Source organism: Ovis canadensis, chromosome 16, assembly GCF_042477335.2.
Source record: "Ovis canadensis isolate MfBH-ARS-UI-01 breed Bighorn chromosome 16, ARS-UI_OviCan_v2, whole genome shotgun sequence".
In the NCBI taxonomy this organism is placed as follows: domain Eukaryota; kingdom Metazoa; phylum Chordata; class Mammalia; order Artiodactyla; family Bovidae; genus Ovis; species Ovis canadensis.
Window position 1 is genome coordinate 77080564 of NC_091260.1, and position 25021 is coordinate 77105584.

Below are 25021 nucleotides of genomic sequence, written 5' to 3' on the forward strand. Positions count from 1 at the left end.
CTCTGAATGTTATAGGTGCGAAGGAGATGTTTAAGCTCCTCTCAGGAAGCAGGATTTTTTGTGCATCCCTATGTCCTTGGCAGTGACCACATCACTGGTGGAAAACTTCCCAATCTTTGAAGCAGCTCTCAGACATTCTTGTTTCCTGATGGAATTATACCTTTTGGAAGCTTTCCTGTCTGTCCTGACACCCGCGTTTTTTCTGAACCTGAGTGCTTCTGCTTTGACCTGGAGAAGAACAGTGGTTTTAGAGCTTTAGTGATCAACAGCACCCTGAACTAACAAGCTGGGTGAGGTCACACTGGGCATGTCTCCCTAGCAAGTAACGACAAAGGTTAGTTTGCATCTCTAGTTTCTCTTCGTAAATTTGGCTTCGGGAGAGTTGCCGGGAAGGTAAAGAAGTTTCCTTTGGTCTGGGTTAAGGGATGTGGGCTGACTTCTGGGAGCCTATTGTGATTCTTCGAACAGAACTCTGAAGCTTCCTTCTGAAACACAGTGCTGACCTCTATGCCTTGGTGGGAGCCATCGAGGTCCAGGCTGGAATAATCTGGCAGGAGGGGAATGCTCTTCTGCTTGTGGGATCGTGTATCAGCACGTGGGATGGATCGCTGGCTGAGATACCACAGAGGTTTCCCCTGAGCACTGACATCTGTTGACAAGCCAAGGACGGTTCTGGAATTCCCGCCCAGCATCTTGCTCTGGGAAGTGGGAGGCTCCTCCGTTAGCTATGTGTCTGTCACAGCAAATTGAAACCAAGGAGGGGGCTCCCTCTGGTGATCTCAGCAGGAATGCAGACGTCTTCTGAGCAGTGCCAATTCCCCAAGTGAAAGTCCTTGAGGGAGGGATGCTCGTCATTGTAGCTTCTCTGCCCGTCCTTTCTTTAAAGGTCTGTTGTAGCCGTAATGAGAACAGTAGGGCCTGAAGGGCTGACAGATAGAAAAGATAGTGGTGGGAAAGGTGAAACAGGGAGTCAGGGGAAGAGTCTGTTTCTATTGACAGTTTATCCTTTGATGACAGCTGGACTAGTTGTAGGACTGAAACCGTTCAGTTATTCAGATTTCTGTTGTGATTATTTTCTTCCTTCTATGAGGATTTCCCTGGTGGCTCAGGGGTAAAGAATCCACCTGGAATGCAGGAGATCCAGGCTCAATCCCTGGGTTGGAAAGATCGCCTGGAGAAGGTCATGGCAACCCACCTCAGTATTATTGCCTGGAGAATCCCATGGACAGAGGAGGCTGGAGGGCTACAGTCCATGAGGTCACAAAGAGTAGGACACAATTGAATAGTGATCACTTTCACTTTCTTTTTACCATACAGTTCAGATAGAACCAACCTCGTGTTTTGGTGTCCAAGTAACTAACCTCATTGCTTGGTGTCCACACCTTGTCAGGTGCCTTGTCTGAGAAGCAGAGTTCCCGTCTGCCATCCTTGGCCAGGTGAAGACAACAATGATGGGATCGTTGGCCTCTCCCAAGGTCCATAGTGGAGGGAAGTCATGAGACCTGGGCCTTTCTCATCTCAGGATGGTTATGACCAATTTGCATCTGTTTAGCTTCCGTTGAAACACCCTATATCCCCCAGAATATGAAACTAAGAGAGACCTAATGTTTAGAGGGTGAGGAGTTCATTGAGTAAGGTGGATAAAGACCGTGCCATTACATCAAGTTATGGTTTGACAGTTTACTTAGGAGTATTTGAGACAAGCAGCTATCACCGACATTTCAGGCCACTGTTCTGATTTATAGCTTCTTTTTAACAATGTTTGGAAAGGGAGCTTGCCTTGAGAAATTGTCAGCAATGCACAGCCTGCCCTGTCTTCCCAGTGCTATCTGAGACACATGACAAAGTAAACGGCCAGCAGAGCAAGGTGTTTTGTTCTAAGAATAATAACGGGTCTTATCACCTCTCCCCACAATGCTATCAGCCTTCCATGTGACTGAGGGGCTCTGTTTATGGTTTAATTTCCCTGATGTTCACAGTGATGCCTGCATTGATAGGACAGTCCTTAATTAGACCGTAGTTCCTCTGATGAAACGTGAGGAGAGAGAGAGAGACAAATTTTGCATGAGCACTGTGCTGAGGTGCTGGCTGTCTGCGGGTCCAGGAGAAGGGACCTGATATGACAAGAATGTCTTATTTTAAAACTTGAGCATATAGTTTGGAAAAAAATCCCAAAGCAAAGACAGGTCTGTGTCCGGTTGTCACTTGATTTTATTTTCTGTATCACTGTTTTGTCATCTTCACTGGAGTTATACAGACTTTTCTTTAAAGCTGGATTCAGTTGCTGGGCTTATTACTCTCATGGAATAGCATCATTTCCATAAGCCTGAAAAGTGATTGATGGGAATTGTAAGTATGAATGGAGTCAAGAAACGTAACATTGAGATTAAAATGCACATTGTAAATTCAAGCGTAAATTGTCCCTAAGAACAGATTGATTTTTCTGGTACTAAATTGTCAAAGATGCTTTTAAGTTTTCAGCTGGGTAAAGCATGTCATAATTTCATGTTCAAGGTGGCCAGAGCATGTCCATGTTTTCTAAAGATCAAATCAGTCAATCCTAAAGGAAATTGGTCCTTAATATTTATTGTAAGGACTGATGCTGAAACTGAAGCTCCAATATTTTGGTCACTTGATGCGAAGAACTGACTCATTAGAATAAGATCCTCATGCTGGGAAAGATTGAAGGCAGGAGGAGAAGGGGATGGCAGAGGATGAGATGGTTGAAAGGCATCACTGACTTGATGGACATGAGTTTGAGCAAGCTCCAGGAGTTGGTGATGGACAGGGAAGCCTGGCGTGCTGCAGTCCATGGGGTCTCAAGCAGTTGGACATGACTGAGCGACTGAACTGAACCTGAACCGACATGGAAAACTGGAGGGTGAATGAGAGCCGCTGAAACCTTTCTTAATCTGCAAGGAGATCAAACTAGTCAATCCTAAAGGAAATCAGTCTTGAATATTCATTGGAAGGCCTGATGCTGATGCTGAAGCTCCAATAATTTGGCCACCTGATGCAAAGAGCTGACTCATTGGAAAAGACCCTGATGCTGGGAAGGATTGAGGGTAAGAGGAGAAGGGGGTGACAGAGGATGAGATGATTGAATGGAATCACTGACTCATTGGTCATGAGTTCGGGTAGACTCTAAGAGATAGTGGAGGATGGGGAGCCAGCTGTGCTGCAGTCCATGAGGTCTCAAAGAGTTGGGCACCAAACAACAACACTCTGCAATTAACTGGAGAGAAGGGTCAAAGTGTGAGCAGGCCACCAGCTGAGGTTCAGGTACATTCAGGACAGTGCCTAGGTGAAGGGGCCTGAAGCTCTGATGATAGAACTGAAGTCCAAGAACTTTGATCTTGTTTTAATTAATCATTGAAGACTTGCTACGTAGGAAACATTCCAGTTCAAATGAGCATCATTAGTTCAGAACTTGGAGTAATTTTTCCTTGGCAGTTCACCTGATGGCTGTGGAAAATGGGTTAACTAAGGGAATTATCAGTATGAACATTCCATGTACAAAGATAATGTTTATATCATTTAAGGAAGGGCATTTTCCTGACTGTCACTGATGGTCCCGTCTTTGACCTTGTTCTGTTGTCTGGCCTCTGTTCCTGTGAGCAGCTGTCCCTTTGGGGGGATATCTCTGAGCATCTAGAGGGATTTCGGGGGGTGTGGAGGCAACTCCCTCAGGGAGTCTGCAGAAGGACCTTTGTGTATATTTTAGTCGGCTTAATAGACAAGGACAGAGCGATTTTGGCTTCTTTGCCCTGAGAAGTCTGGGATAAAGTCTGGATTTCACAATTGTTTGAACAGGATGTGAAAAAGGGGGACTCAGACCTGTATGAGTAGCATCAGAAAGCTGTCTCCTTCTAAAGAAAGGTAGAAGGAGGACTTTATTTTGAGCAGAGATGGGATCAAGGCATGCCTCAAGCCTCTGGTCCAGGAAGGCGTGACTCCCTTCCCACCGGACTTTCTCTCCTGCATAGTCACCACCCACCAACTCCTACCTGGGTACCTGCTGGGTGCCCAGCAACAGACCTGGAGGAGAGTATCTCAGCCCCCCGAGGTTTGGTTTGCTCTGTTTTTCTGGATGATTTTGACTAATATCAGATTGGATAATGTGATGTCAAGAAGGAAGAGTGTCTCTAGAAGATGACTTTAGGATTGTGCCCTCTGGGTCCATGGGTATGTTATCATTTACACAAACTTGGAAGTAAAGTGAAGGAAACCTCATGGAATGTTTGCCTGGGCTCTGGGACTCAGAGTTGAATAGGATAGAATGATAGCCCTTGATGGAGGAAGCAGACAAATCCCAGAGGGTGATATGAGATAACTGGAGGCAAGCACTGGGTGTCCTGGTCACAGAGAACAGGGGACTACATCCCATGGGGACACATATGGATTTTAGAGAGCCTGGTGGGATGTAGCAACCGCGCTTAGAATGACTGGCTTGAGTGATGAGGTCAAGCCAACAAGATAGAATCAGAAAGGGCAAGAAACACAGAGTTCTGGATTTAGATTCGTAAATACACTTCATAGGTACCGCAAGGAGGGCAGGTACTGTCTCAGCAGCTAGTAAAATCAAAAGGAAAAAACAAACAAACCAACAAAGCCCATGGTCAGTTTCATACTTACCGTCCAATAGAGGAGGGGTCTGTCTTCTTGAGATTTTATGAAAGTGAAAGTAAAGTCCCTCAGTTGTGTCAGACTCTTTCTGACCCCGTCCATGGGATTTTCTAGGCGAGAATACTGGTGTGGGCTGTCATTTCCTTCTCCAGGGGATCTTCCCAACCCAGGGATCGAACCCGGGTCTCCTGCATTGCAGACAGACGCTTTACCGTCTGAGCCACCAGGAAAAGGAAATCCAAACCCAGCTCATGGCGGGGACAGAGAAAAGGGACAGAAAAGCAGTCACGGGGTGGTTTTTACATGTCAAGCATGGCCTGGACCACGCTCCCTGTGCTGGCAGCACTTGTCAGTGGAAAATAACGGAACACAATTTTGTATACTACCGTCTGCCTTTTAAACTGGCCTTGTTTTCTTTATGCTTTGTCCAGTGAAGCAGGGCTTGTATTGAATCCAGTGGGGAGTGATGGGCTGCGTTTTCTTTAATCACCAGTAAGCTCAGAAATTTCCCAATTATTCAGCATCCCTCTGCCAGGTCTGATAGTTTGGTTCATGATGGTCAAGGATGAGGAAAGGGATACAGGTAGAGGGGGGACCCTTAAGTTAAGGTCCTGGGTTGACATTTCGAAGGGTGCCTGTTGCAAAGAGAATGGAGGAAGCGTCTTTGATTCATACAAAAAGGGTGTCTTTTTTACAGCAGGTTTGCATCAGGACACGCCCGACCTTCTGGTTATGTTTAGCAAGTCCGATTTGATCAGATCTTGTCCTTGCTGGAGGCTGCAGGATGGGCAGAATGGCTTCATGACTAATCGAAGGCAGCTGACATGGTTGTTTTTAAACGTTAGTGAAACTGCGTTGGTTCTTCCTGGGGAGGAAGTTTCAGTACAGTTTGTGCTGAAATGGGTGACATGACTCATTGCCAAATGCAAAGAAAAGAAAATCTTTTTATTCCCCAACATGTGTACACACTCTAAACACAGCCGGGTTTACAGGAAGGTAAGACACCATCTGGTTCAATGCGTAGTAGCCTATTTCTTATTTTTATCACTGATTTATATTGAGAGGATGAGAAATAGAACAGAAGTAGGTTTTCGGTTATAAAACACACCCAGGGATTCGTGTGGTGTTAAGCCTGCTGTTGTCTCAAAAGCAAGAAACAAATGCATCTCTGAGCAAGTTGACCTGTTGCAAGAACAAAGACGAGTTATCTTCTTTCTTAGTCTTGGAGCCCACCTTGGACAATGGAAGACCCGATAAGTCATTGGGACTGATTTCAACAGGTTTTAAATGCCCATTTATTCTTCATGCCTTTGGAGAAATGAAATTATTTCACTGCACTTGCTGGGTTTAAGCCAAAAAACAAAAGCATAGTTTCACTTTTAATTCAAAACACAATTTGGTCCAGATCGCTGTTACCTCATGTGAAACAGTAGCATTAAAGTCTGGACACATATTAATAAAATAAATGAAGGTATTGAGAAGCTAGAACTGACACAGCCCAGCATGCATATTGAATTGGCTTGTGTGGGTTTGTCCTAATCCGATTGGGAATTCTTTCCATTTCTCTACTGAATTGGTGAGAGAGCATCCTTTGTAGCTAGAGACTTCTAAAAAGCTTCTATCTGTTCTTTTTTTTCAGAAAATAGTTTTCTGAGTGATTTATCCCATTTGCCATTTCACTAACAATTCATTGTGATTTTCAGTCTGCCCTCTTTCCAGGGACAAATACTGTCATCTCCTTCATGCACATGCTTGAGACCTTTGTCTGCCTTAGTTCAGCTTCATCCTGGGAAGGTTTTGGTGCCAGTTGTGAGTTTAATTTGTGACAGACAGTGCCCTCTTCCTAAGTAATGACCAAAGAGCTAGTTTAAAAACCCAAACTTGTCCTGTTTGCTTTAATGGGAAGTAACAGCAATAGTTAATTTCTTAGCCTTAAATCATGATCTTAGAATTGAATCTCAAAGTTCGATCTCGCGTTGGATCTTGAATCCTTTTTGTGTGCGCAAGCGACTGCTTACAGGGCAAGTCTTGTTGAATGTGTTGTTCTGAATAAATAGGAATTAAGAGACCACGTTTTCCGAAAGCCTCAGACATCCTTCTCTTTCTGGGTCCTGAGATTCTAGTCTACAAAGGACAGATCAATTTAGCTGTCAAAATGAAAGCCGAGAGGCCAATTGCCCATGCAAATTAACCACTTGTGCAAGCATTTCAAAATTGCCTGCCTGAAAAGTGAGGCTGCCCTTTGAAAATTTGGCACATGGCAGCAGAAAGAAGAAAGTAGCCCCTATTCAGGGACATTGGCATCCTTAGAGAGCTGATCTTAGAAATTGCTTATTTTGAGCGGTCACTTAGATTTGGGCAACATTTTTGCTTGAATAAGGATGTCATTTTTGCCCTCTCTTTCCCTCTCTTCCCATGCCTCCTGGAAGCTCAGAAGACGTCTCATCGTCTGGTGTAGGAACAGAGGCATAGAAAGTGTTTTTTTATCCCGGCTTTGTTTCAGTTACTGAGGCAGTGAATTCATTCCAGGGTCAGCAGTTCCTACCAGCTTTAAGTACTCACCAAAGGATGATCTACTGGAAGCCAAAATGAAAAACAGTCAGGTTTCTTTTTTCCCAAATGTTGTTAGGATTAGTCAGCGCTTTGAGAAATGAAATATCCAATTTCTGCCTTCCGCCTTCTGTAAGTCTCAGCTGTGTCTAATATTTGTAAACCATCACATTCCACAGTGACAACTATCTGATGGAGAGAGGAATCTCGCGGTGGACCCGGGTGTGAAGGCTCCACAGGAAGCTCATGTCTCTTTCTTGTGCATCTTACTCCTTGGATGTCACTTTTAGAAGTGCCTGCTCTTTGGTTCCAGGAGGTAGGGTTTACCTCTCTGGTCTCAGGGCTAGATGACTGTGTCATGAAACAACCAAGATGTAAGGTCCTGTGTTCCCACCTGAGGACCCACTGTCCTTGAAGCTTCAGCCATTGCTAGGGCTGAAGGTCTCCCGGTGTTCCTACTCTGGCCCAAAGACAGCTAGGGATTTAAAGAAGCAAAATTGTGACGTTCGGTACTTGTCTTTTCTAAATGTAGGTGAGATAATTATGAAAGAGATTTTTTTTACTAAATGGTCTTGATCAAGAAGTGGCATTATTTGTACGAAAACAAACTGGCTGGTTACTAAATTGTTCCTGATTTGGGGGAAGCCAGAGGGTGAATTCTTTGCGGATAGGACCCTTCCACTTGACTAGGGCGCTGCGTGTGTCACTGTTCAGCACATCCTGTCCTCAACTTTGATGCAGCAAAGTGTCTGATTGGCCGTGTAGAGTGATGTGGGAAATAAGGCAGGACTTCCATTTGCCCCTCAGTCTCCAACCAGGCACCCACTCTCTGGTTTCTTTCCTTGTTTTCCTCCACAAACTTGAGCACCAAGCCAGCTTCCCATCTGTGATCCTCGCTGCCCTCTGGTCCTGCTTTGCAGTCTTAGCAGAGCTGCTTTCAGCTTCCAGGCCTTGACTCATTCATTCGATAGTAGCACCTCCCTTTCGTCCCATTTCACAGTATTTGGTGAATTGTGTAGTGGACAAATCTTGTGTGAGCTCTTGAGAACAGAATCAGTTCTTGCTTTATCTACTAACCACCCACCATGCCAGGCCAGAGGGCGACACTGTGCGTGGTGGTTCGGGATGCCTCTCAATGAAGCTGTAAAATTCTCGGAACTTGGGAAACCCTAGCCCAACCGCTTATAGGTTTTCTGAGTTTGCGCCTCATGGTGCTTCTTTCCATGACTCTGCTAGACGTCCTTACGATACCAGGTGGTCTTGCCCATTGTCACCTTATTTCCTGTGATTTTCCTGTGGTTACTGTGGTGCTATTTCTAAATGGAGCTCTTTAGTTTGGCCTGAAATTTTAGTTTCTCTCTTGTATCTTTAGGATACAAAACCACTGCTCGGCTGACCTTTTGTTTCTAGGGAAATATTTCAATCCACCTTTTTTCCTCACTCTAAGCCACGTGGGGAAGTTTGCATATTTTAGCAGAAAATTGTGTTCTCAAGGGTGTGTCCTATATACTCAGTTGCTCAGTCGTGTCCGACTCTTTGCAACCCAATGGACTGTACCCCACCAGACTCATCTGTCCATGGAATTGTCTAGGCAAGAATACTGGAGTGGGTTGCCATTTCCTCCTCTAGGGGGGTCTTCCAGGTCCAGGAATTGAACCCGCATCTCCTGCATCTCCTATGTTGGCAAGTGGATTCTTTACCACTGAGCCATCTGGGAGGCTTCTGATGAATACTTAGTGCTAGTTGATATTTAAATTTTGCATATGTATTTTAATTTAGAGATGATTTTATGAACTTGTGAAGGTGGCTACAGGTACCACTTCTAAGATAGGTTTCTTATTTGTGAGTCAGAGTGTGACAGGGGTCACCCTGCACGTGTATTCACAGAGGCAGTTTTTTCCATGGCAAGGCCCTCGTTAAGAATCACGAGGCAGAGCACTTAGGAGCTGTTTCTACTATAGTTGATTTTCAGCTAAAGGAAAATATGGAATTGAGTCAAATGGAGACATTTGTGTTATAATAAAACATAAGCAATTTCTTATTTAATGAGTAGTTATAATAAATAGCCACTTAAAAATACTCCAACTTCAGTCTGAGATGACCCTCTGAGACTTTGTAGCTTCTTTTCCTTTGGAATTTTTTATCAGTTTTCTAGAAAATATGTCAGCGAGTTAGTTTATACATCAGCTAATTTATGACCTCACTGGGGGAGGATGAGAGAGCCCAGCATCCAGGCTCAAAGGGGCTGATATCTGTGACTTTAGCTTAGCCTATTCAAGGTCACTGCTTTGTTGCTGTGGTTTCCAAGCCTGCGCCTACACTGCTCGGCACACGTGCGTGTCCTATGGGATGGTGTATATTCCTTTAGAGTAGCAGTCCTCAACCTTTTCGTCACCAAGCACTGGTTTCATGGAAGACAGTTTTCCATAGATCAGGGGTGGTGGGGGATGGTTTTGGGATGATTCAAGCACAGTCGAGTTCATGCTCCTACGAGAATCTAATGCCACTGCTGATCTGACATCAGGCAGAACTCAGACAGTAATGCCAGTGATGGAGAGCCGCTGTAAATACAGATGGAACTTCACGTACTCACCTGCCACTCACCTCCTGTTCTGCAGCCTGGTTCTTAACAGGTTATGGACCAATAGTGGTCCATGGCACAGGGGTTAAGGACTCCTGCTTTAGAGGGTAGCACACCTATCCAGGCAAGGGTTGAAGTCCCAGCTAACATATTTGTTGCCCCACCCAAAGGAGATATTACTGGTATCGTGAGAAAGGAATTGGCCGCTCCTAGGAATTTTTCCTGGGCCGAGTATGCCTTTTTACCTTGGGGAGAGCTCCCTTCCTCCCTTTTTGGCCTCAAAGATTTACATCTGCACCTCCTCTTTCCAAAGGATGAAGTCACAGACTTTCAAAGACTCAGCTGGGACCTCAAGGGATCAGCGAGGCTGAAGTGCAGGAGTGCACCTGGGCTGTGGGCGCCTTCTGGGGCACCTCTGAATATTTTACTTTGGATTGCCCCCTCACTTCCCATGAAGATGCCTAATAGAGGCAGAGAGCCTCATGGAGAGATGTTGTCACCTAGCCATTGTCCTCTGGCCTCTGAACCTCAGGACTTTCAAATGGCATTTCAATAGATAGAAAATTATATAAATTTCCAGATGCTGTAATCCAGTTGTCCTGCAGGCAGATGGCCTTTAGATAATCACTAAGTAGACAGTGTGGGAATCATTGCATAGGGGGACAGCCAGAATGTTTCAGAATGTTCTGGAAGCTTCTTCTCCCCCTTTTCTTGTCATCATTCTCAGCTGCTGCTGGGATAGGCATGTTCACTCACTCAGTCATGTCTGACTCCTTGCCCCCCATGGACGGTAGCTCACCAGCCTCTTCTGTTCATGGAATTTTCCAGGCAAGAATACTGGAATGGGTTGCTATTCGCTACTCCAGGGGATTTTTCCAGCCCAGGAATCGAACCTGTGTCTTTTGTGTCTCCTGCATTGGCAGGCGGATTCTTTACCACTTTGCCACCTGGGAAGCCTTGGGCTAGGCAACCTCAGTGTGTTTGAGGTTTATGGCAGCCAGAAGCTATGGACTACAGTGAGCAGAAAGAGACTGCAACAGCTAGGACAGCAGGACAAGCATGAGCCCCAAAACGTAGCAGTTGAAGTAGGAGACATCCTTAACTAGTAATGGAGAAATTTCTTTTCATGCATGGTTCTAGGGAAGCTCATGCTTTGCAGTCATCTTTCATCACATTATGTATTAAGCTTTCGGGATTTTTATTTAAATTTGTTATATTGAATGAGCGGATTGGATAAATTTGCTTTAGTAATGTGAATTGGTTTTATGGTTTACAATTTCCTCTAAGAAAAGCTTCATATTTTGCATCAGATAAATTAATATGTAAATAAAAACACAAGTTCTGAATCTAGTATAGTTTATTGTATACCTGCTGACTTTTCTCCTATTTTTGAAATGCATTACTTAAGGTACTATGTATTTCCAAAAACAGAATGAAAGACCCATCATAAAATGGGTAAATTTATACAATTGGAATTTGATGCTCAAACTGCTTAAAGTAATTTAAACAGGTGTGCAATGGAGAAGGTGGTGGCACCCCACTCCAGTACTCTTGCCTGGAAAATCCCATGGATGGAGGAGCCTGCTAGGCTGCAGTCCATGCTAAGGATCAGACACTGAGCGACTTCCCTTTCACTTTTCACTTTCATGCATTGGGGAAGGAAATGGCAACCCACTCCAGTGCTGTTGCCTGGAGAATCCTGGGGACAGGGGAGCCTGGTGGGCTGCCGTCTATGGGGTCCCACAGAGTTGGACACGACTGAAGTGACTTAGCAACAGTAGCAGTGCAATGGTCCTTTTGGTGGTTTTATGAGATTGGTCTTCCTGTATTAACAGTATCTGAATCTTTGTTTCTCTTTTTCTGAGGAAAGGAGCCTATTGGTATGGGATAGAAGGCTGGGGCTGTCATGTTGTGATTTCCAAGTTGCTCTGTGCTAAGCCTTACATTGTCAATGCAGCTGGTTGTGCAGGGAATTCATGGAACTTTCTAGAATCGATTGGCAAAGACGGTGGTCTCTTTTCAAATGGGTTAATATAACCTCTGTTTTTTACCCCCTTGTCTTTGTTGAAGCATTGGTGTGTGAGTTGGGCTGAACCACCCGAGAAGCTGTGGATCCTTCGTGTGATACATGGTCGAGGACACGCTCCACCCCTTTCCTCCTTGGTAAGTCAGACACTCAAATGGGAAATGAAGAAGCCAATGATTTCACAGATTGAGAAAATCATGATGATTGTGATCATCACGTATCTCAGCTGTGCAGAAAGACAGTGGAAGAATGAGCAGCCTTCCAGAGAGAAACTGAAAGCACAGAGAAGTGAAGTAATGGGCTCAAGATCTCACTAGTGATCAGAGGCAGGGCTGGGACGTGAACCCATGTTCTTAACCTTAATCCAGTACAACCTCTTAACACTAAGCATGCCTCCTGAGAATAAGGACAGACACGATTTTATTCTGCTCTGGAAATACTTAGATACTCTAAGCTTATGTTAAATAATAAGAAATCAATTTTTTGAACAGTAGGCTATATCAGGAGATAGTAAAGTTTTTCTGAAACGGGTGAGATAGGGAACATTTCAGAATTCATTAGCCATGTCATCTCTATCTTGTCATCATCATCATTATCTTGTACCAGCTCAGCTCTGTGTTGTAGCCTAAAGCAGCCACAGATGATATATATAAATTTACAGATACAGGCATCAAGCTGAGCTGGACTTGTTCCCCATGACTGTAGTTTATCGAATCTTCATCTACACTCAGTGCTCCAAGATCCCAGTGTCGAGAGTGAGAGTGTTTTAGTGGCCAGTAGGTATGAGCCCCTTAACAAAATTTATCTTGGATGCTCAGAAGTTAGTCATAAGCCACTTTGAACAAAGCCTATTGTAACTGCAAAAACCTACTCCTTGGCTGGATTTGGTTTTCAGTGCTTATCACAGTCAGTATGCCCTGAGTGTATTAGTCTGAGTCCAAACACCTAGACTACAGCTTTGCTCCAGCAGGGCCTGATCAAGATGGTGTTGGTAATCTAGAATGTGTAGCTCATTTACCCAGAGAAGGCAATGGCACCCCACTCCAGGACTCTTGCCTGGAAAATCCCATGGATGGAGGAATCTGGTAGGCTGCAGTCCATGAGGTCGTTAAGAGTTGGACACAACTGAGTGACTTCACTTTCATATTTCACTTTCATGCATTGGGGAAGGAAATGGCAACCCACTCCAGTGTTCTTGCCTAGAGAATCCCAGGGACAGCGGAGCCTGGTGGGCTGCCATCTATGGGGTTGCACAGAGTCGGACACGACTGAAGTGACTTAGCAGCAGCAGCAGTAGCTCATTTGCCAAATAAGTTCAGACAGCATTTCCTATTTTGGTCTACATATAGTTTCTAAATGGAACATTTTTATTTGGTAGCTGTATACCTGCTGCTGGGCTTCCCAGGTGGCTCAGTGATAAGGAATCCTCCTCCCAATGCAGGAGACACAGGAGACCTGGGTTCAGTTCCTGGTCGGGAAGATCCTCTGGAGTAGAATTGGCACCCCACTCTGCCTGGAAAGTTCCATGGTCAGAGGAGCCTGGCAGGCCACAGTCCATGGGGTGGGAAAGAGTCGGATACGACTGAGTGACTGAGCATACGTGCTGCTACATACATACTCCTAATATGTATACCTTATACATTTAGGGCAATCATGCAGTTATTTTGGGGGCTGTCTTATAATTACATTGTACAGAAGTATTCTGGTATCAAATCTTCATCTTTTATTCTGAACAAAAGCAGATGTTTACAAGACAAGTGTGAACAAGATTGGCATACTTAAATCATGGGGTAACATGGCAACCGTTTTTGCCACATACATCAGATGAGGTGAGGTTTGGATTTTTCAAAATTTTTTCTTGTGAAAGGATACGTCTGACACTTCAAGGCCTGCTAGACTCTCTACCTTACTGCTTATCATCTAACAAGAAGGATAAAGGAAAACCAGTTAATTTGTGTTTCCTGAAGGAGTTTAAGCAGGGACCTATTCTAGTTGTTCATTCCCTCATTCACAGAAGTAATTGTAGCGCATGTGAGCCTGATGTTGTATAACTTTTGAGGACATACCTTTTTCCAGAGCCACTGGTCTTGGTACTTCTTCTACAAGTAATGGAAAAGTGTTATTCACTTTAATAGCAATGATATGAAAAGTAAAATTTAGATTATAAAAGTATTGGAAAGCTAGGTGTGGTACCTTGTTAACTGGAAAAAGCAGGTTGCAGAATAATATACTTAATATAATTGCATTCATCTTAAAAACACACTCATATTATCTCTGCATCCGAGTGCCTGTGTGTTAACAAGTCTGTTAGATCACACCTTGGTATATACCAGACTCTAAACAGGTCATCTCTGGGGTTGAGGTGTTGGCCCTTTATGAACCAAATGTGTGTGTGTGTGTGTATGTGTGTGCGCGCGTGTGTGCTTATGTGGACACGCTCAGTCCTGTCTGACTCTTTGCAAACCATGGACTCTAGCCCTGCAGGTTCCTCTGTCCGTGGGATTTTCTAGGTAAGAATACTGGGGTGCATTGCCATTTCCTTCTCCAGGGGATCCTCCCCCTACCCAGGGACCAAACCCATGTTTCTTGCAACCCCTGCATTGGCAGGCTGGTTCTTTACCAGCTGAGCTACTGGGGGAGATTATAAACCATATAGTCACTATCTAAAATTTCCTGAAGAATGTTGTATTTTTGTAGTTTAAAAATATGAAAAGAAGATTAAAGTAGTGAAAGCTGATTATGGAAATTATGTAAAAGAGGGAAATATTCACCCATAGTGCCTCCATCAAAGACAGTCACTGTTGTCATTTAATACAATCTTTTGTGAGTGTTATACAGAGTGGGAACACCACTATATGTAAAATTAACATACTGCTTTTTCACTTCTTATAACGTATTTTTTTATGCTATAGACTAATGGTAATGACATATCAGAGTCGGACACGACTGAGCGACTGAGCTGAACTGAATAGCATATCATGTAATTGAAAATTGTTAATATATTTTATTTGAATGCCTCATAATAGTCTATCATACAAAAGTACTATAATGTAATTTACTGCATATGTTTTTAAAATTGGGGTGTAGTTGCTTTAGAATGTTGTATTAGTTTCCGCTGTGCAATGAAGTGAACCAGCCGTATGTACACATATGTCCCCTCCCTCTTGGACCCCGTCCTCTCAGCCATCTAGGTCATCACAGAGCGCTGGGCTGAGCTGCTGTGCTGCGTAGAGGCTTCCCGCTCGCGATTGCACACGTGGTAGCGTATATGTCAGTCATAGCTTATCCCACTCACCTTCCCCGACTGTGGCCACATCTTCATTCCCTAAGTCTGTGTTTCTTTTACTGCCCTGCAAATATGTTCATTGGTACCATTTTTCTAGATTCCACATACTTGCATTAATATACGATGTTTTTCTCTTTCTGACTTCTTTGCTGGAGATATATATTATTTTCAGTTAACAAAAATCACAGACAGTGTGAAAGGGTCATGGCAAGGGGAGGGTAGCAGACTCCTGAACCCCACTGCTGCTTGCTGTTGCTTGCTTTCACAGCCCACACTGTCACTACCTCGTGAAGAGTGGAAATTTGGAGCATAAGGTAGACACTTCATAAACAATAGCAGCTCTTATTATGAAGGTTTTCTTTTAATTGAAGATGAATTCATTATGCCAGAATAGCTGTAGTTGGTTTACTCTTTCAGAGTCAGTGCATTTTAATAAGATTGTCAGTTGGCTTTGCAGAAGTATTCTAGATATTTTTATTTCACTAAAAATATGTTACAGAATTTGTTTTGCTAAAGCTTTAATATCATCATCATCATTAATTTTTAAAATCAATTCAATAGCTTCACCTCCTTATATATATTCTATTGTTTACTCATTATGTTATTTGGTAGGTTTTTAAATTTTTTGTGTGATAGCTGTTTTTTGAGAAGGAGAGAAAAGCAGGAGAGAAAGTAGAGGAGAGGAAGGGAACTTACTTCTGAAAGAATCGTTAGTTCTCATTTTATACTCATTTAGCTGTTGAGACGGAGAAGGCAATGGCACCCCACTCCAGTACTCTTGCCTGGAAAATCCCATGGACAGAGGAGCCTGGTAGGCTGCAGTCCATGGGGTCACTAGGAGTTGGACATGACTGAGCGACTTCCCTTTCACTTTTCACTTTCATGCATTGGAGAAGGAAGTGGCAACCCATTCCAGTGTTCTTGCCTAGAGAATCCCAGGGAGTGAGGAGCCTGGTGGGCTGCTGTCTCTGGGGTTGCACAGAGTCGGACAGGACTGACGTGACTTAGCAGTAGCAGCAGTAGCTGTTGAGATTCCATGTTTTTTTAACAGATACTTGCATAACTTTTTTTAAGAATATTAACCCTTTGTTGTCTTTCTCCCGAGTATATTAGCTTGTTAACTTTATCCTTTTAAAATCAAAGTTTATTTTAGTGTCACCAGATAGTTCCTTTATAATTATTTCAATCAGTGCTTAGAAACTTAATACATTTTTTTCCTTTGCTTTCTTCTGATATTATTAAAAATACTCAACTCTTTCATTCAGGGAAGTGTTCACTTATGTAAGAATAGCTATCTCTTATTTTGTAATTCTTCTCATAGTTTTATTCTGCCTCTCTTTTAACTCCCTGACAAAAATTATCCCACAAATTTAATCTGAGGAGGATGTTCAGATAATCAAAATATTTGTAGGAATGAGAGATCTCAAGGAAATATTGCTTCATCCTACAAATAGATAGCAGGTCTATAGCCAGACAACTGGAATTCTTTCATTCTTTAACTTTCCTCTTTTAGCTTAGGGAAGGTTAACTTTGGCATTTTATCTTTTTTTTTAAACAATTGTATTTCATATCTTTTTATTCAGTAGAACTTAACTCATTATGTTGAGCATTATTAAGTCATATGTTAGTGTTTTTCCTCTAGTTTCATTTTTGTACGTAACTTTTGATTTCCACCAAAATAGTCTGTGGTGTGTCTGAAAGACCCAGGCAGGACTGGTGGAATCTTGTATGTACTGGTTGATGTCTTCACTTGTTGAGTTTAGAGTACTCACCTAAATTATTAATTAATGGTTAATTATCGTGTGTTTACGAGGATGGTTTCATAATTGTGTAAGTTCCAAAAGATAGAGAATTCGCTAGATTTTGGGTTTGGAGATGGAGTTGAACCTGGCTTTGGCAATGTTGAACCCCAGTTCAAGCCTCCTTATTTCTAGTTTTCTACTTTTCCTGGCTGGTAAATTCTGAGTTCTGCTGTCGGTGTTGCAGTTGGGGCTGCTATGCTGATAGGAATTCTATTTTATGATATTTGCAGTGCATCTCTATGTATATTATTGACACAAGGTATATGCCTTGTTTAAACATGCTGAGTGGTTGCCTTTGGGGATCAAGACTTAGCCTGTCAGTCTCAATAATGTCTGGAATACTAAAGCTGTGGCCTCCGCATCTTATTATTCTTGCCCCATTGTCCAGGCAGCAATCTGGAAAGGCCCCATGCTGATCTGATCTGTTTTGTCATATGTATCTCAGTCCACATGAGCCAGGTTCACTGATAGCAGAGCTGTGTGCTTCCACTGTTCACAGTCAAAGGCATCAGAACGGGGAAACCTTGCTTTCTCTCCTGTTCTCTTCCCTGTTGGGGTTTTGGCCTTTGAAACCTGTTTGTTTGGGTGAGCTTCTGCATGTTATGTTATTGTCCTGGCTCTGCGACTACTATAAATATTTGTGAGTCACAAATGTGTGATGAAGTTCAGAATCCTTTTCTCCCTGGGAATGGGCCACGTGTACTGTTCATTCTCAGGCACCCATTAGAGGGGCTGATATCTGTGTATGGGGTTAATTGCTTGGGTTTGAAGGTTTACATGTGCCTGTAAGTACACTGCCCCTTGATTAAACTGTTTGTGAGATCTTTTCTGGCAGAACTCTCTTAAGGGCATAAAAATGACCCTGTGTTTGGGTTTTTGGATTTCATGGACTTGAGGTTTTCCTGCTTGTGGTCTGCAGATTACAGTACTGGAGAGGCTTCCATAGCTGAAGGGTCGCAAAGCTAATCAGCTCATGTTTTCTCCACTGAAGCCTTTCATGTGGTTTGCATGCGTGTTTGTGTCTCTTTTAGCCTCCTAGGCCACAAACGGAGCAGAGTCATTTTGTTTCGTTTGCTTTTGCCTCAAGCTTGGGCAGTAACCACTCTTGGTTAAACCAAAGCCAAGGTTGGAAAGATGGTCAGTAGATTCTGGGAAGTAAATACCATCATATTTTCATATAATAGTATCTAAAAATAGTGAACAGATCTTCCATTTTCAGTGCTGAGGAATTAGGTGGGTGCGTCCAAGCTGTTTATCATTGTTGAGAATTATTTTTTTGGTAGGAGGCGGGAGATGATTGCCTTGCTCGCAGCTCAGTGGTCATATACCTTTGAGAATGGTTGTTTCTGTTTCCCCAGAGAGTCACCTCCTTGCTACAGCTATGGTTTGAAGGTGAGGCACCTACCCAATTTGGTCAATCACACGTCCCACCCATTGGCCACTCTGATCGATTCGTCTTGAGACCAAGACTCCAACTTGGGCAAGAATATCCCATTCCTTCTCTCCTACTCTAAGACAGTGTTTAAACAGTTTTTGCCTTTCTTTCCTGCGTGATCAGTTTTTATTTTCCCCTCTCTGCTGGATCTTTCCAATAGGAAAGCAAACATCTACCATTAAAAAAAAAAAGTGGCCTGTTGATCTGAGTTTCCTCTCCAAATATGAGCCCATTCTCTTCTTCTCTTTACAGAAAAACTGCTTGAAAGCATTTGTTTATATTTATTATCCTTAATTCCTGTGTTTCCACTTCCTTTTGAACCCACTTGGACCACTGTGTCCTTCCATCAGTCCTGCCTCTATAAGGTTACCTGTCGCCACCATGTTAGCAAATCCAGGGGTTGATGTTGTCAGCATCGCCCATGCGGTGAGGGTCAGCCATGCTCCTGCCGTGTAGTCCATCCCTCTCAGCTCCTTGAAGCACTTGCTCCATCTGGTTTCAGGACACCACCGTTCTCTGGAGTGACTCCCACATCTCTGGCCAGTTACCCCAACTGCTTGACTCTCTGCTCTACAGCCATTGAGTCTTGCAGATTCTTGCATTGCCTTGACCCTCTCTTCTCCCCTGACCATCCTCACCATTTGTATCGTTTCTGCTGTCCCCAAAATGTAAGCTCCATGAGGTCAGGGATTTTTGTCTATTTTGATCACTGCTCCATCTTCAGGCATAGAGAATGACCTGAGACATAAAAGCTGCCAATAATTGTTTGTTGGATGGCTGGCTGGATGATTTTGAAAGCTAGCTCAGAAAAACCTAATTTTAGTTTGGACACAGAACTGGAAGTACACTAGATTGTCTGTAAGAGGAAGGAATGGGCTTATTCAACCTCTGTATCCAACTGAAGCTTAGTGTATTTGGTGTAATTTTTCCCACATTGTCCAGCAAGTGGGTACATGTTCATTAAGTCTCAGTTCACATGTCACCTCTTTTGCCGAGCTTTATTGTCCTTATTCATAGCCAGACAAAGGATGCGGCGCCTCCACATCCTAGGCATGTCCCCATAATGGTAGTTTAAAATTGGACTCATTATACTGTTCCCTGTAGACATGTAGTCCAGGAAGCCCTTGACTTGATTGTGTTTTTCTTCCCAATCCTTAACACACAATAAACACTGAATATGTATGTGTTATTTAGGGAAGTGATTCTGATTGAAATTTTTTAAAACATGATTTACTTCATAGTCTTTAAGAGTGTGATAATGATGTGCTCCTCTGGCCTTCTGATCATGCTCTGTTTGATTTAAGATGTTTATTTCATGATTTTACAATAATTAAATAGATTTGCAGTAGCCATTATAGACTGTCCCCGTACTGTCCAGCTGTGGCCATTTACCGTTGCCACAAATAATTTTTGCTGTTTCTGTATGAGGGTACCTCATCCATAGTGCACCCTAGAGAGGGAGAGTGCACGAGCCTCTCTAAGTGTGCTTCTCCCTCAGAGTGGTCCCTGAGTTGTGAGCGCACCCGAAAGGGGCGTTGACAGTGGTCCATCAGTACAGAGTCCACGACCACACTGTGAGATCAGAAGGCAGTTCCTTCCTGCCTTTAACATTTTCTAACTCAGAGTATTTGGACCCACTGTTGAGGTCATGGTGGAACCTCATCAGTCTCATCTTCAAGAGGTAGTTAGTTGTAGTTAGTTTAGTAGTTTGTAGCTCAGTCGTGTCCGACTCTTTGCGACCCCATGGACTGTAGCCTACCAGGCTCTTCCCTCTATGGGATTCTCCAGGCAAGAGTACTGGAGTGGGTTGCCATTTCCTTATTAAATGTAAAAATGGCACCGTGCAGCGTGGCTGAGCCAAGCTCAGAACCCTGAAGCTGTGTTTCCTGTGAGGTAGTTACCAAGGATATACAGGCTCAAAAAACAGCCCTGGTATGCCTCAGAGTCCCTGCCATGCCGGGACATTAAGGCTCTGGGTCAGTTGAATAGTCTGTCTACAGATAGATGGATAGAGAGATAGATATATTCATAGATATATGGGGGCTTCCTTGGTGGCTCAATGGTAGAGAATCTGCCTCCCTATGAAGAAGATGTGGGTTCAATCTCCAGGCTGGGAAGATCCCCCAGAGGAGGAAATGGCCACCATCCAGCATTCTTGCCTGGAAAATCCCATGAACAGAGGAGCCTGGCAGGCTGTAGTCCATATGGGATCACAAAGAGTCAGACACAGCTTAGTAGCTAAATATCACCATCACCACCACCACCACCATTCATAGATATATAGGTTTGTAGATAGAGATACAGATGAAATAAACATAAATATACATATAGACAGAGAAAGCACTAGCACTGAGCTCATGAAGGTCACTAAAGCAGGAGTAGTCAGTGAAATAAGTGTCACTAAAACATTGTACTAAATGGACCTTCCTGGTGGTCTAGTGGCCTTAAGGCTCCATACTCCCAATGGAGGGGGCCTGGATTCGATCCCTGATCAGAGAACAGATACCGTATGCCTCAGCTAAGACCTGGTGAAGCCAAATAAGTAAATAAAAATAAATATTAAAAAATGCAACTGTGTACTAAAGCCCAGCTTTGTGACTTAATTATGAGTTTCTGGTAAATTGATCGATAGCTACTGAATGATCCACAACCATGAAGCGCCTTTTAGACAAATAATCCTTCATTGACTTGGGGCTACAAGCATGTGTGTATTCATTGTTGTTGTTGTTTGATCACTAAGTCGTGTCTGACTCTTTGCCACCCCATTTTCTGTAGCCCGCCAGGCTCTTCTGTCCCTGGGATTTCCCAGGCAAGAATACTGGAGTAGGTTGCCATTTCCTTCTCCAGGGGATCTTCCTGACCCAGGAATCAAACCTGCATCTCCTGAATTGCAGGTGGATTCTTTCCCACTGAGGCACCAGGGAAGCCCTACACATACATATACACAAAAATGTTTTCCACTGGAAGTTGCGGACAGCTGGCCACCATTTTTATCACTCCTCCCTGAACACAGATGCAAGTTCTGAGCTATGAACAGCAGTAGGATGCGTCCACAGGCCAGGCACACAGTAGGACCCAAAGATGAAGGAACATCGGTAAAGTAGTGAGTGACCGCATGTTACCCATATAAGTGCTCATTCTGAAATATCTTCACTGAAGCAAGCATATTTTTAGTAGGCAAATCTAACTAAATCCCAACTAACTATAACTTTTTCCTTTCTTTAATTTCCCCTGCTAAATTTGATAAGCCATTGTATGCTAGATTGATCATTCCACTGCCATAGTTCTAGGAGCTGATCACATTTCTTGCAACTTTCTATTTCTTGTGCTTTTGCATCACCGACTCGATGGACATGAGTTTGAGCAAGCTCTGAGAGTTGGTGATGGACAGGGAAGCCTGGCGTGCTGCAGTCCATGGGATTGCAAAGAGTCGGACACGACTGAACAATTGAACTGACTGATGCTTTTTTCTGCTGCTGCTGCTGCTAAATCGCATCAGTCGTGTCCAACTCTGTGTGATCCCATAGACAGCACCCACCAGGCTCCCCATCCCTGGGATTCTCCAGGCAAGAACACCTGAGTGGGTTGCCATTTCCTTTTCCAATGCATGAAAGTGAAAAGTGAAAGTGAAATCACTCAGTTATGTCCAACTCGTAGCAACCCCATGGACTGCAGCCTACCAGGCTCCTCTGTCCATGGGATATTCCAGGCAAGAGTACTGGAGTGGGCTGCCATTGCCTTCTCCAGATGCTCTTCTCAGATTAGTCCATAATCCAGAGGTAATAGGGATTTTGTCAAGTTCTTAGAAATTTTTTTTTTCTGGGATGTCATAATAATAGCAATAATAAGAAAAATGAATTGTGGTGGTCTGACTTTTGTTCTGTGGTTATAACGTTAAGTGTTATGTATCTTCTAACTTTGACAGTTATTTTCTGGTTCAAGTTATGTCTTTATAGAAGAGGATTTACAGAGTCATTGCAGAGTTGGACATGACCGAATGACTCACGCTTTACTTTTCTGTTTTCTTAAGCGAATTCTGGCTGGTCAGGTGTACCTACAACTAATATTTCTAAGCACAGGTGCATGGTTTGTGAATGCGTTCTTGATTTAGAACAAGTTCTTCTTTTTATCTGAGTGCAGCTCAGATCTCCGCATGTTGAAAGCAAGGAGTGTAAATATTCTGGTCACCTCCACCTGCCTGTAGGTATGGGTCTGAAGGACTTGGATCTGTTCACCAGTGGAAGTCATTAAACAGCCCCTTGTAATGTGGCAATGATAATAGACTTTCGATAGAGGTTGTTCAGCATTTCTTCTTTTGGAACATTTTATAAACCACTGATAATAACAGCTTAGTAATAATTCATATTAGTGGCTCAAGTTACTTGAGCATACCGTATATCCCAGGCACTGGTATAACTGCTTTATTTATATCATTTCATCTTCTCAGCAACGATACAAAGCAGGTTCTAACATTATCCCCAGTTTAGTGATAAGTAAACCAAAACATGGATAGTTAAGAAATTTGCCAGCATAATTCAGAGGTTACCTGCATGCCAACCTCAGTGGATGATATATAACTTCTGAATTCAGATTCAGGATGCGTTTCACCCCCTTTATCTTTTAAAGGTCACCAAGGCAACTCCAGGGCAGAACATTCCCTATCCTAAATGTTATTGCAAAATAAAGCTGCTATAGGTTTCTGCAGTGTCTTGGTTTTATTTCCCTGAGCCAGCAAGTATGTTGAGGGTTGGAACCCACTCTCAGTGTGTAATTTCCTTGCAGAAAACACATGATTGGTGGTTAATCTCAAAGAAAAGTCCCTCATGGATGAACATCTGTATAAACACATGGTGGGTCATCGAGGACTAGCGGGCATCCTGATTCATGTCAGATTAGAAATTGTGTTTCTATTATCACTTTTCTTGAAAATTGTGAGGAAAGTGACAGGGAAGAGATCACCTATGTCCAGCTGTCCCCTCTTTGACACGTATTTACTGAGTGCATACAGGGTAGGAGCCTCTCACGTATTGGAAATATATTGACAAACAAGAAGGCTCCCAGTTCTCATGAAGCAGATGTTTTAGGAGAGAGTTAGATTATAAACAATTATTGCATCACACCTGATGTGAAGAGCCAGCTCATTGGAAGAGATCTTGATGCTGAGAAGGATTGAAGACAATTGGGGAAGAGGGTGGAAGAGGATGAGATGGTTGGATAGCATCACGACTCAAGGGACGTGAACTTGAGCATACTCGAGGAGATAGTGAAGACAGGGAAGCCTGGCGTGCTGCAGTTCATGGGGTCTCAGTGAGTCGGACACGATTTAGTGACTGAACAACAACAAATAGAAAAGTAACGTATAGTGGTCAGTACTATGCAGAACATCCAGATAGGGTCGTGTGGTAGGCAGTGAAGAGGGGACAACTTTGGGCACTCGTGTGTGTGTAGTTTGGAAGGGGAGAGTGGTGTGAATTCAGATCAAGAGGTGGGCAAGAGTTAGAGTGTGTAGGTCTCTGTGATAAGACAGTAAACCTGGTTATTTATAATGGGCATTGGGAAGCCTTTGCTGAAACAGTGGTGGGACAGGATTTGTTTGCATTTTTACACTGCCATTTAAATTTTCATGGTTGCCATTAGGGAAGTGGATGATAGAATAGCAAGAGGGGAAGGAGAAAGACCAACTAGAAGGCCATCACAGGTGACTGGATGAGGCATGATGGTGGTACTGACTAGGGTGTTGGTGGAGGTGGAGGAAACTGGATGGATTTGGCATATTTTTAGAAGCAAGGTGAGTGATACTCTGATGGCTTGGGCACTAGGGGAAAGGGGAAGAAAACCTAAGAGTCCTGTTTAGCTTTGGGCTTGAATGAGTTGGTGGATGGACCATTGGGTGAGATAGAAATTCTGCATAAGTGCAAGTTTTGGAAAGAAGAGCAAGAAGCCTCCTAGGACCATGTACATTTTGAGCTGAAGCCTTTCATTTCTCACTCAGTTGGAGAGAATAGGCAGTCATGTATGTGAGTGTGGATATTTGGGAATGACTGGGGCTAATTTCAGAGTCACTTCTGTATTTGATAGTAAAGTCCAAGGACTCTCCCCCAGGAGAGACCAGAGAGAGGAAAAGAACACCTTGGACGTGACTGTGGGTGCTGGAATGTTTGAGTAGGGTGTGAGCATCTATTGGAGAGTGCTTCATAACATTCTGCTTGATATAGTAGTGCTTTTATATTTCAGAAGTGATGCAAAAAGTGACAAGACATTCCAAGGGTAATTTTTGCCTTGAGGAATTTCATTCAACATATGGTTTGTGTATGTGTGCCTGCTCAGCCACGTCCCTCTCTTTGCGACCTCATGGACTTTCGCCGGCCAGGCTCCTCTGTCTGTGAAATTTTCCAGGCAAGAATCCTGGAGTGGGTTTTCATTTCCTTCCCCAAGGGATCTTCTCCACCCAGGAATCGAACCTGCGTCTCCTGTCTCTTCTGCATTGGCAAACAGATTCTTTCCCACTGAGCCACCTGGGAATCCATTCAACATGTTAGCAGCAAAATTCTCCACTGTTGTAATAGAAAATGCCATTCTGGTTATGGGACATGGGGTCATATTCTTACAGTGAAGTATAGTATTCCCTCCGTGTCTGTAGGGGATTGGTTCTGGGACCTCCTGGACACCAAAATCCAAGGACGCTCAGATTCTTTTCAGTAAGTCCCTGACATGC

The 25021-nt window shown here is 43.5% G+C and overlaps 1 protein-coding gene across 1 annotated transcript in view; it reads left to right on the plus strand.

Moving 5' to 3' along the window:
* The window catches only part of SEMA5A (semaphorin 5A), a 549553-nt gene that overhangs the window by 113822 nt on the left and 410710 nt on the right, over positions 1-25021 (plus strand). Inside the window, exon 2 of the mRNA XM_069556145.1 lies at positions 11828-11920. The gene's annotated coding sequence lies outside the window, so the exon portion shown is untranslated. The remainder of the gene's footprint in view (positions 1-11827; positions 11921-25021) is intronic.